The 13,341-nt window shown below is 39.0% G+C and overlaps 1 long non-coding RNA gene across 1 annotated transcript; it reads left to right on the top strand.

The window, feature by feature from the left end:
• Positions 1 to 10,285: 10,285 nt before the first annotated feature.
• LOC133391492 (uncharacterized) lies at positions 10,286 to 12,238 on the top strand. Its single transcript, XR_009764996.1, has 2 exons — positions 10,286 to 10,464; positions 10,546 to 12,238. It is a non-coding gene; the product is annotated as an uncharacterized LOC133391492 (long non-coding RNA).
• Positions 12,239 to 13,341: the final 1,103 nt, after the last annotated feature.

Below are 13,341 nucleotides of genomic sequence, written 5' to 3'. Positions count from 1 at the left end.
TTTGCAAAAAATAGAGGCTCCAATAATCTAAATGAGTGTTTAAGTTACTATAGATTTTTATTTTTTTTCAGGAGGAACGGTCCGAAAAGACCGTATTGCTTGAAGTATGGAATTTTATAATAGATATGAATAACTTTTGAACTAAATTTTGTAAATTAATTTATAGGGGAATATAGCATCATGAATTAGCAGTGAACGTATGAATGACTTGAAACGTCTAATATATAATGTAAATATAGTTTTAGTTAGAAAGTTATAGTTTGTTATGATGAATTTTTAGATAAGAAAAAAAGAATTAAACAAAAGGTATTGTTCGTATTTCACTGCAAAGTTAAAATTCCGTCAAATTGACTGGCTCCGTAAACCTAGTGTTAATCAACAACTAATAACATTCTTACATCTGTACTATTTTGATTTCTGTAGCTTTAGAAATTTCCTTTAGCATGGCTCTAATTATGAACACAGTTATCAAGTTGTACGACTTTAATAACATGGCCTTTATAGGTTCGATTCCTAAGCTCTTTTGTTCCGGGTTCCGGGTAAGCTCTTTTGTTTCCAATATACTAAGAGGATTCATGAACGCTTCAAACAATTTGGGGAAGCCATACTTGCCAGAGGTGTATGCAAAGCAATGACGGAGAAAGTGAAATATGTATTAAATGTGGCTTCTCACATTCACTACTATCGGTTGACTACGATTCCGCACGATTCCGGACGATTCCACCCGATTCCGGTCGATTTTAGTCGATACCGACGATTCCGGATGATTACGGTCGATTCCAGCCGAAGCCGGTCGATTCCAGACGTTTCGCTTTCACGTTTCGGCCGTCACACATATGCCTGTCGTTCATTTGAGCCAGGATTGTCGCGCACTGAGTTCCTTAATAGCGTTGGACATGCACGCTAGCTTTTTGTGTTACTGTTTGTATCTATTTGTAGTAGGTTAAGCAGTGAATAAATTAAATGAAATGAAATGAAATTCCGACTATTCCGACGATTCCAGACGATTCAGGTCAATTACGACGATTCCGGACGATTCCGGGCGATTCCGGGCGATTCCGGACGATTCCAGGTGATTCCGAGCGATTCTAGTCGATTCCGTGCGATTCCAGACGATTCGGACGATTCGGACGATTCCGGACGATTCGAACGATTCCGGACGATTCCAACGATTCCGGACGATTCCGGACGATTTCGGTGGAGCTAGCGATTCCATCTCTATGGAGTCGGAATCCGGAGAACACATCTCTAGTCCGGAGCCGGTCGGAGTCGTCGTAGTCGTTGGAGCCGACGGAGCCGGTTTTAGCCTTTGGAGCCGTCGTGGCCTACAGAGCCGTTGTAATAGTCGGAAGTATTCTGAAGCGCTTAAAGTTCCCGATATCAACGATAAATTAAATAAAAAACAGCTCTCAAGTAAAAACAGAGTCTTTTTCATTTAATACACTGAAGTGTTTTTTTTTGTAATTTTTTTCATCAATAAAGTCAAAAATAAATGCTCCGTATAGATAAGAAAAACATAAAATACTAATCATACTATGTAGTGATATTTTTTTCTTAAAAGATGGACGAATGGTTGATTATATTCTTTGTCTTCTTGTCCATATGCCATCATGTTATTCGGTTAAAAACAAGCGCAGGCCTAAACTCCCATAATTACACTTGTCTGTCTCGTTGCTTCGTGTTTTATCAAACCCACCTCCCGTCATAGCTTTCTATTGCTCCTCGACGTCGAGCAGTTTAGTTTAGTTTAGCAATAGTTTAGGCTTAACGCGAATTCTTAACGTCGAGTTGGTATAACTAATAGTTCTGATAGATGGACTGATGGCAAAGTATACTATTTGACACTTATGTGAAATCGTCATTTTTTCGATTAGGTAAAATAAAATGAACTGTTCAATCTTACGATTTCGGATAATGTTCTTTCGCGGTTCGGTGTAACTTTTTCTAGCGTTTTATAATTACCGGGTGTTGTTCCTTGTATTGCACAATTAGAAGAGAGTTTATTTCACGCAATTCACTTATACTTATAAACTAATCGATCGTGCCCGAACGCTCCGAACTCAACGAATGATCTTCGTGTTTCGTTAAACACGAATCATCTGGCAGGGCTTCCGTGCCTAAGCCTGAACATCCTCCCCCCTTGACGCAAGTCAATAATCAAAACAATAACAAATAAAGATAACGGAAGTTAAACGTATGTGCCTTCGCGTTCAGGTGCAGGTAAGATACAAATTCTTATGAGGGGGGCAAGTTACGATACCTTTCGTTATTTTCAGCTTTACTACCCGTGCCAGCTTATCGTCTTCGGTTTGCGTATGCCGTGTGGTGTTGCAAAGGAGCAAACCGATCTTCGGGATAATCTGTCTGCCAGGTAAGCTAAACTGTTGTTGTTCATCATCGCCATAGAATAAACGCGTTGTACCTGTTGTAGGCAAGCCTTCGACAAATGCTGAACCTATGTGTCAACTAGGAAATGCGCTGGGGTAAGTGACGACTAATCGATAGGGTCATCAGGCATCGATAGAGGAAAATGCGAACGCGTCGCTGCCTCGATTAAGTTTTGACCGGTAGTACAGGTGAAAGCTGCAGTGTAGATAGTTATCGCTTGACGGTCTTCGCTGCTGCCTTCCACAATCCGCAAGAGGGTGGTAGTGTGTGTAGAGGAAAGTGCCAAATGCAAATTCAGTTGCAATCTGTAACGAATAAGTATAGTTGTTCGCCGCGGAACAGATTAACTAGCTCATGAAGCTCGCTTGCAGCACTCGCGTTGTGTGCTGGTAAACCGCGTCGCGCAGTCAATCGTGGTAGTTATGAAATTTGTGAATGCCAAAGTGTTGGTTGCTTGCGTATACATCGAGGGGAATGCTCCGTGTAACGGCACTTGTCGATCATGTGCGTAAACGACTGTATTTTAGGAGGCAGGACAGGATACTTTGCATAGTAGGGTAGCTGAGAATGCCATACTATTTCTCCTATTCGAATGATTCCTAGAGGGTTTAGGAGTGAAGCTAGTGTTCGCCAGGGTGTTTGTTTCGTCACCACGTTGCCTTTTTCGGGCTGCCCGAGATCCATTGAAAACGCATCCAGCTGCGCTGTATGGTGTAGCACAGTGTTTGCAGTTTTCATGCGCTCGGTAGTGATGATTAAAGGTGCGTGGTGGTTTGCTGCTGTTCGTTGAGTGCGTGACCTTTCCTTAGTGTTACGTGCGCAGTGAATGCAGTATGCAACGATACGCGACAATCGCTTGTAGCTGTAACCAGTGTTGTTAACTGTTGACATTTTTCATGACAGTCACCGTAAACAGCCGGTCAAAATAATTTTTGGCTGATGACATTCAATGCTTCCACGACACGACTGTCGTTAAACGAAATTCATTCGTGTCGCTACCGTCAGGGCTGATGCAGTGACATGAAATGTAAACAATGTAGTCTGAATGTCATTTGACATTTTTTGAACAAAAAAAAAAGACATTTTTTGAAATGAAAGCCTTTGCACCGCACGCTCTGTTGTAGTTTGACATGAATACGGCCGTTTGCAATACGACACAGATCACTATTCATACAGGTTGGCGAATGTCAAATGAATGTATCTTGAAAATGTCTTCATGTCAAATGACATTTTTTGACGGGAATGTCAAATGATAGAGAGAGATGGGAATGGGAAGCTTCAAATCGAATGAATGTTTACAATTTTATGTCGATGAACGTCACCGTTCGCAACACTGGCTGTAACACGTAAACAAAGGAAAATTAGTAGGCGTTATCATTATGGTAGCACTCACCATATGAATCTCAAGATTCGTTTCGTTTCGAGTGAATATCTATCATTAACTTGTGCTTCTTCTTCTTTACAGAATCGCTCGGTGGATTCATTTCGTGATGCCATGCATGCTACCGATGGCATGTAAAAGATTTCTAACAATTTGGGGATCATCAAAACATCAACATCCAGCTCGTAGTGGGTGGCTTTGGACGCAAACTTCGCAAGCACCGTGTTTTGCACCGGGATGGAAAATTGATCCGCACCAATCAGAGTGATGTCGATCGAATTATGTTTTGTATTTGATGTATAAGCGAATCGATTACTGATTGGAATAAGCTGAGTTACACCATCTAACTGTACGCTTGCAGGATGCATTCTACTATGTGCATCGCTAGTATGAATAACCGCAGTTTGAGACAGAACTTTCTCAGAAGTTTGTCTCAGTGCTGCATCGCTGTTTGTTTGAGTGCTTGCCGTGTGATCGTTAGTGTTGTGTGTGTCACCGGAGCATTTTGCGCAGCTGCCTTGGTTGCCGTGGAAAATGCACAGATTTTATGTGTGTAACACGCGGGAACATTTTGCGCAGCTGGCGTCGGTGCAGTGGCAAATGTGCTGGTGTTGTGCGGTGTGTGTATCAGTGTGTGGTGTGTTGAACTACAGTGCTTACACTTGTGTTGCGACGAGCAATCACGCGTGTGGTGATTGTCGTGCAAGCAATTTAGGCAGAGCTTGAGTGTATTTGCGTTCTGATATCGTTCATCCGAATTCATGAGCATGTATTGCGGGCATTTCGCTATAGAGTGTTGCGAATAGCATATAGGGCATGTGCGTGTGTGTGCGTAAGTCGTAGCCGGGGAATTTGCTTCGCGTAAAGGTTTAGCTTTTTTATGCTGGTAGGACATTTGTTTTCCGCTAGGTGTCGCCGCGGTATTGTTTACACGAGTGTAACCACAAGCTAACCCGGGAAGCGCGATGGTGGGCTGTTTTGTCCCTGCCAAAGAAATTATGCCTGCGCTTTCATTTCGCGGCAAACGCATTTTGTTTGATTTTAACACGGCTTCTATGCGTATCAAACGGTCATCGTAATCATCGCGTACAACGGCATTACAGTCGTTGCCACCAAATTTTGGCTCTAAGGCATCAATTTTTGACAGTGCGCATGAATTTTTGCCTCTAAGGCATCAATTTTTGACAGTGCGCATCAATTTTTGACTCTAACGCACCTATTTTTGTCTGTAAGTCATAAATTTTTGACTCTTGTAGGAATAATGACAATTTTACAAGGTATTTAAGCAGATTTTTAACAATTGTCATTCCACAACACATAAAAAATACAAAAACTGCGTGAATTGGTTGTTTCTTGAGAAAAAATGATGAAATTTTAGAAATTCTAAAGCTTTTGTTTACAGCTGAAAATACATGCCAATATTTTTCACTCCATTAAATCTTGTAAATTGGCAAAACAATTGTTTTATTTTAAATTCTATCAATAAAATTATTCACTGCTTAACTTAATTTCAATCATTTCAGAACACACACTTTCAGAAATTACATAAAATTTTGTAAATAAAGCGATTGACTCACAGTCAAAAATTGAAGCCTTCGAGGCAAAAATTGATGCGCACTGTCAAAAATTGATGCCTTCGAGGCAAAAATTGTGAAACGCTGTCAAAAATTGGTGCCTTCGAGACAAAAATAAGTGAGTTAGAGTCAAAATTTAGCGGCAACGACTGTATGCACAATTTCGTCGTGTATGACTGCTGCATCTTCTAATTGGCATTGCACAGTTTCCAAGTCGATGGAAAGCTGTTCGATTTTTGCAATGAGAGGGTCGATCTGCATTGCATCCCGTTCTGGGTAAAAGTCTATGAGAAACTTTTCGTAATCCGGTAACATCGCTAGCAACGCTGTCCTTCTGGACGATAGGATGCGTTGTTGGGTTGGCATAGTTCGATTTTAGGATGACGCTAAATTTCGCGAACACAGTGAGCTCGGTCGACGGTGTTGCGACTAAAGCAAAGTGACACGCACAATAATCACAAATATCGCGAGAATCCTTAAAATTATTTCAACCAGAATCCGTCGTTATCCTGGTCACGGCACCAATGATCGATACGATTTCGGATAATGTTCTTTCGCGTTTCGGTGTAACTTTTTCTAATGTTTCATAACTACCGGGTGTTGTTCCTTGTATTGCACAATTAGAAGAGAGTTTATTTCACGCAATTCACTTATACTTATAAACTAATCGATCGTGCCCGAACGCTCCGAACTCAACGAATGATCTTCGTGTTTCGTTAAACACGAATCAACTGGCAGGGCTTCCGTGCCTAAGCCTGAACATGAACTTTATTGAAATAATAATTACTTTGCTTTCACATAAATCCATGTTTTATTTAAGTGGAATTTACTACAATGTTATACATTTTTATAGGGCCGTAATTTTTTGTTATGCTTGAAACGACTATAAATTAATATTTTACGATTATAACTAACGTAATTTATTATATTTAAATTCCCGCTATTTAATCGACACTCTAAACACATCCAAACTACATGCTAGCCGTCACCGAAGTCCCGCTTCTCTCCGCCATCGCTTCTGCTTCGATTCTCCGAACTCTCTCCGCCGTTCATCGTTCTCTCTCTCTCCAATCGATCTCCGCCGATCTCTCTCACTTCATTATCACCACCTTTAGTTGCAATTATGCGTATAATTCGAAACGTAGCGGCCAAGGTCAAGCTACATGCTGTACAAACAGAATTTCTTTCAATTTCCTAGATGTAATTCTGTTTTTTCAGTTAATATATAACCGGCTTTTCAAAGCATTCGTTCGCATGGAACTACCGACGCTGGAATGCTTTAATACCGTTTAGCAAAAGTGTACAAAGACAAATAACATAATTTACGCTCGTTCTACCAATGAAGGCGATCTTCTTTCAATTTCAAATTGGCTATGTATCTATCTAGTTCCTGAGCAGCAATAATTCTAGGACTAGATTTTTGTTACTCGCTTTGTACTATTCGCGAGAAAGGTTCCCAAATATCATCGTCACTATCTATTCCTATATCTGTATCTTCTACAACTGTGCTTTTAACCTGTGGCTGGAGTGGAATTATATTCTTTTTCATTTCACCATAAACCCCTTTGAATTCCTCAATGTTCCCTAAAAACTCATCTTTTTTTATCTAAGGTCCAAATAATTCGCGCATGATACTATTTGTGACCGACTGGCTACAAACTTTTGTTGAAGTTTTTGAATGAGTAGTTCTATTAACTCACTAACTTGAGGAACAAAGCTTTACTTGTTTTTTTTTCTGGTTCAATTTTTTCAATAGCAACCTCGTTAAGTACCCCAATTTTGCGAGGGTTACAGTTTTCTTTGTCATTATTTCAATTGTTACAATATTCAACAATTTTAAAAATTTTGGTGGATTGCTGTACTATAACCCAATCTATTTCGTCTAATGTTTCGGTCGATTTTCATCGATGCTAAGCAAGAAACTAATGGTACTCAATTTTTCTTTAAACGGTCCAGCATATCAAATGTGGAGTTCCAGCGTGTAGAACAATCATTTTTAATTTTTAAAGTAGGGTAATTTAAACTGGTTTGCATCTCAAGCAGCATTTGAGCTGCATTAGAACTTTTTCTGAAATGCACTGTGAATTTGTTTTTCGACTGTGCTGATGGTAGAATGTTGTATAGCATTTTTTACGACTAAATTCAATGTACATATGTGCCCCATAAGAAAAATGTATAATCTTATGCTTAGATGCATAAGTTGCCTAGTTGCCATCATGTTAGAAGCATTATCAGTGACCAAAACGAATATTTTATCACAGATACGAATAACGAATAACGTACCATAGATAGTGTTTAACCATTCTGCGGGTTTTTTTTCCTGTATGGATGATGGAACATTCAGAATATTCTAATAAGTTGGAGCATAATTCATTGCTGTTGTTTATAAAGTGGGTAGTAACAGCACAAAAACTAATTTGGTTACTATTTGTCCAGAAACCTGCAGTAAGCGAAACTGTTGACTTATTTTTTTAATTAGAATGCAAAATTTCAAATGTTTCATTGTATAATGTTGGCAATGATGCGTTTGCTATAGTTTTGCTATAGTAGGTAATACGTATTTAGGATTTAAATATTTTACAAAACGCACAAAATATTCATTTTTGCCTATTGAGAACGGCTGATATTCCTTGCAAATGATCAATAGCAATAACCAGTCGATTCGTTTTTGTGCTTCTGACAAATTAATGGTTTAGTTGACGAAAAAAGGATTCTATTGTACCTTAACTTTTCTTTTATATACTATCTTCAACAACTGGCGTATCTGGTTGAGTATTGGATGTAGATGGTGGTATATCTCTATACAATGGAACTGTTGGGTGCTTACGTTCAAGATGCCTTTTCATATTCGACGTGGATCCTCGATTGTTCGACAGCTTTTGGTAACAGTAACGGCATTTTCCTCCACCTTCGTCATATTGAAATGCCAAGTGAAATATTGCCATAACCCAAATAACCAAGATACCGAAAATGCCACCAATTTCCTGTACTAAAAATTCAGTTGCATCGAACAAAGCCAAAAAACTGTCAGTTTGGTGGGTTAAACCACACATATACTGAAGTGACCACATCAATGATTGTTAAAGTCAGTTTTTTTATGCACGCGTAATTCATTTGCTCGACATATGTCACCCCAAAATGTGTTTATTTGTGCAATGGAAGTAATGAAACTTGTGTGTTTAAGTTTATTTATTGTGTTGCGAAAAGGTATTCAAAAGAAAATTATGTAGATATTTCTTTGTGGCCAAAAATCCAAAATTAGTTTTTATTCTCCCGAGAAACTGGCGCGAAAAGAGGCTGGGAGTCCGTCGTCCGGCCCTTTTATCCTCTCACCACCGTTCGCCATGGAGTTTTCTCCTGTCGAGCAGTGGAACTCTACAATAGTTTCCTCACTACATTTGTGGTGTTCCCCAGAACCATAACAAACGCTGTTGTCACAGCATACAGTAGAACGTCGATTATCCGGGGACGGATTAACCGGCGGGCGGCTTAACCGTGCGCATGAATTTGACAGTTAGCCAATCGTGGCGAACATTTTCTGCGATGATCAGCTTAGCAAAAACATGTGTTGTGGAGCTATCTAGAGTCTAGTGATATTTTTGAATTTCTTTTTTGATGAAAAACAATTGTTAAATCTATTGTTATTGATTCAAAAATTATTCTATCAGTGATCAATTGAATGGTTTAAGGTGAATTTTTAGTAAAACCAGTAAATTTTAAAATTTTATATGAAATTGACATTTCTTGAATCATTATCCGTGGAAATCGATTAACCGGCATCCGCTCGGTCCCGAGCTGCCCGGATAGTCGACGTTCTACTGTATTGTGAAACATATTTGTGTGCGATGTATATGCTTGTGTTTATTTACTTGCAAATGGGCTCTCTCATTTCGCTATTGGGCGAACAATCGCATTACCACGGAGGAATCTAACGCCGCATTTAAAATATGCTCGCTCTACCAGCTTACCATCAAATTCCACCAACTCTTCTACGCTGTCTAACATGTTGAACTGGAAATTTTCGTCATCTGTTGTCCTTGGGCGTCCGCACACGCTGTTTTTAACGTCATCCAAAGTCACCAGGAGCAGTGCGATATCTTTGTCTCATCGAGTAAACCGCTTTTCCAGCTTGTCCACGGATTAGACATGGGCAAGGAGAGCGGGAATCATAAGGTTCGCAAGCTCCCATTAATGAGCGGGCGCTCGCCGCTTTTAATTCCAGAAAAATATGATTCACCCACTCGCATAAAAATATATAAAAAAAGCTTGTTTGAAACTAATTGCCCCGAGTGTTATAACCGATGTGGTTCAAATCCTCTACAAGCCGTAGACGATTTTAGGCAGCTTGTGGCGAGCGCCAAAATTATAATCTATTTACCCAGAGATTCGATCCGAGAAGAAGGTTCGCAACGCATTCGGTCCTATTTATAATATTTCGGTTTACCGCAATTCTGTTTCCATCTAACCTTTTCTTATCGTTTTGGCCGATTAACCTTCGCCAATATTCCAAGCTTTCGATCTCAAACCTATGATATAGCTGTTGCGAAAGCAACTTCGTCGGCTCCTCGACGATAGCGAATATGAAAAAATAACGACCGTTTTCACCAACGTACAATTTGCTTAATTACACCGGCTCGACCGAACGCAATTAATCACTTGTAGTTTTAAAAACGCGGTCTTTGTCGTTCGCTAGTATTTGAAAGAGGCCGATTATCCTGCGCACGGCCTATTTAAGCCCTTTCTTCCCGCCATCGCCATCGCCATCTTGCGCCATCGCGTTACGCAGCGAACGTTACCCTTTTCCCGATATCCGAAATTCGAAAATCGACTTTGACAGCCGAGATGTTTACACCTATCTCCTGTCATTATCTGTTTGTTTTGGTTTGCGTGTGCCATAAAAGAGGCACGCGGTTTGTCGGCACAGTTACATGTAACAATAGCTATCAAGGTCTATTGAGGATAGAGGTCGAATTATAGCTTGTTTCTGGTCTGACATTTTGAATCCTGTTTTGACAGTTCAGTAAGAAAGTGTTTACAAATAATTGCAGCAGATGGGTGCTGTTCTTTTAGCTCGCATTTTTTAGTTCAAATACAGAAAAAACATGTGAAATAATACAAATCGTGCGTATATGTAAAACTGACTATGTGGTTTATTGCTTTAGGTGTTACAAACTAAACTTTTATTTATCGCAATCTTTCCAGTTCCTTGTTACTCGTGCTGATAACTTCATATGCAGCTTCGTGTACATATCTAGCTCCATGTAATCACAGGTCACGGAAACTAACTCCAATAACTTCCAAAAGCTCCAATCCTCAAATCCTGCTCTTATCTCACTTTTTCTTTCTCATTGGCCTGCTTACGATTGAGCCCAGCGCCGTTGAATGGCCGGGACTACTACTATTTTATCAGGAGGCTCGATGCCTTCAGCGTCCATCAATGCAGGCATCCGATCACCGACAGTCCCTGCTTAGTCTGATTCCGGATCCACCTAGTACCAAACACAGGACCGACCACTTTCTTGGAGGCCATTACTACGGCATTTTCATTACATGCCCCAGCCATCGTATCATACGCCCTGACTACCGTTAGGATATCCGATTCACCATACACCTCAGAAAGCTTAGCATTGTTGATTTGTATGGCATTAGTTATACCTAAAAATTGGAAGCAGTTTGTAATCAGGATAATGGTTTACCTTCCGCAAGAGAGTCAGGAACCACTTACAGTCAAGCGGTGAATTGTGCCATATGCTTATCATTAACCTCGAAAATTTTACTGACAGCGTATAATGGTTAACAACTGCGCGTAGCTGTAAGTTTATACCGGTTTTAATTATTTTCTAATTTATGATTCCATACGTGGCCACGTTAGGAAGATTTGCCCAGGAAGGAACAAACTGCTTAGATATATTAGATATAGATAGGCAAAAACTGGTGCGTTTTAGCTCATCTTGAGAATAGGAAACAAGAAGTATGCAAAATAATGCATTTCTATGAGATACTCATCGTAACCAGTGGCGGATCTACCGGTAGACGGACTAGGCGGTCGCCTGGGGCCCCGCCGATTTAGGGGACCCGTAGTTCTGAAGTCTATAGTATGCCGTATGGACAGAGTAATAGCGGCAATGGCCCCCGGAAGGATGGACGTTGTGGCCCCAAGGCTGGCAAATCATTTTCACCCTCCCCCCGCCCCCTCCACTGCCAGCAAATTTTAGAGCCTGTGACTGATTATCGACTGACCCCCTAGAACACCATTTACAATTGACAGGGGGCCTCAACTAGTCTTACCGCCTAGGGCCCCCGACACCCTTAATCCGAGCCACTGATCGTAACACCTTAATTTTGGATCTTCCATTACTTACTTACTTACTCTTTAACAAAATGGTAATTTTTCGGATGAGTGAGTGAGAAAATACAGTTGGTGAACGGGTAAAGTTTCTTGATTGTTTTTGCTTTATTTGTACATTTCAGTGTATTGATAACACAATGCACTTTCATGCATTAAATAACAATTTAAAAAGTTCTCATGTTTTATTACCGTATTATTCTAAATAATTTCTAATACAGCGGAATACCTTACGTGCTAGCGTTTTTGCATGTTTTAATTCAGTGTTTTACATCAGTGTGAAATCCAAAAATATACTGACAAACCTTAATAAGTGATTTACGATTATAGATCATATTGTTGTTACAAAATGGTTATTTATACATGAAAATGAGGTAATGTGGACTATTTTACACATTTGCTAAGATACATTTCAAAATATTACGGGTTATTAAAGCAAAAAATCAATAGTTCATTACAATAATACAGAATAAAAAAAATAATACGTGGAATACGGCAGGTCCGTTCTTATTAAATATAAAAGAGCATATCAGTATTTTCTTACTACAACGACTCATCATGATCTATTTAAATATACCTAATTGAGAACCCCATGAAGACCATTGTAGTGTGATGTAATTAATTCTGGGGCATTGCAGACGATGAAATGAAAGCAAACTAGATCTATTCGGCGTTATGAATCTTCTTGTACATCTTCTAATCTTTTGGGGAGTACGATAGATACGGGCTTAAACACATGACGGGTATGTTCTTGACTGTACCACCAGACTGTCCCAAAAAATGCACGATAAATCACTCATTCAAACATTTACAAGTATTAGGACTGAAACATTGAATCAAAAACCGGTAGCCAATTACAAATAACCAAAGAAAATAGTATAAATGGATGCAGATTACTACATAACACAGATTAATAAATAAGCATCACATATGGTAGCCTTCAGAATAAAAAAATGAAGTCTGTTTAATGGATAAAACACAAGGAAAATCTATGTATACGACTACCAACAATTTGATTATACTAACAAATAAATAAATAAATAAATAAATACATAAATAAATAAATGAATAAATAAATAAATAAAATAATAGATAAAAAGATAATTTACATAAACTAACTAGCAAATATCTTAGTAAATAGTCCAATAAATAATTAAATAAATACTATCGGCATTAACACAACGAAAATAAAACAAATTAATTACATGTCTCATTAATTGATTTACATGAGAATAGATAATGTATAGACTAGTTCAATATTTTTCTCATTTTTTTTGCGCCTTTTCCATGTTGATTTACATGTTTTCGCTTGCTTTTCATGAGATTTTCGGTACTACTTTTTAAATTAAGGAAGCGCATTCTAACAATCATTCTTTGTTTGGCAAAGGTCCGTATTATTTCGACTGGTAGTTCGCTTATCTGGTTTTGAATATTTTTCGCAATTTTGGCAACAATTTTTTTAGTCTTACTAAAGGTACCATCCGGATGCATTTTTAAGACAAATTTTTCCATTCGATTACCTAATAATAAAAATGTAGGCGATGGTTCAAACAATCCTCCTGCGGACAAATGTTGCACAAAGGTAGGAGGTTGACTATAACAATGGTCAGTTGTTAATTTAAAAGTTTGGACGCCTAAATCTAATTCTGGAT

This window comes from Anopheles gambiae, chromosome 2, assembly GCF_943734735.2.
Source record: "Anopheles gambiae chromosome 2, idAnoGambNW_F1_1, whole genome shotgun sequence".
Lineage (NCBI taxonomy): Eukaryota > Metazoa > Arthropoda > Insecta > Diptera > Culicidae > Anopheles > Anopheles gambiae.
Note: the sequence above shows the minus strand (reverse complement) of the source record. Positions and strands in the feature narration are given on the sequence as shown.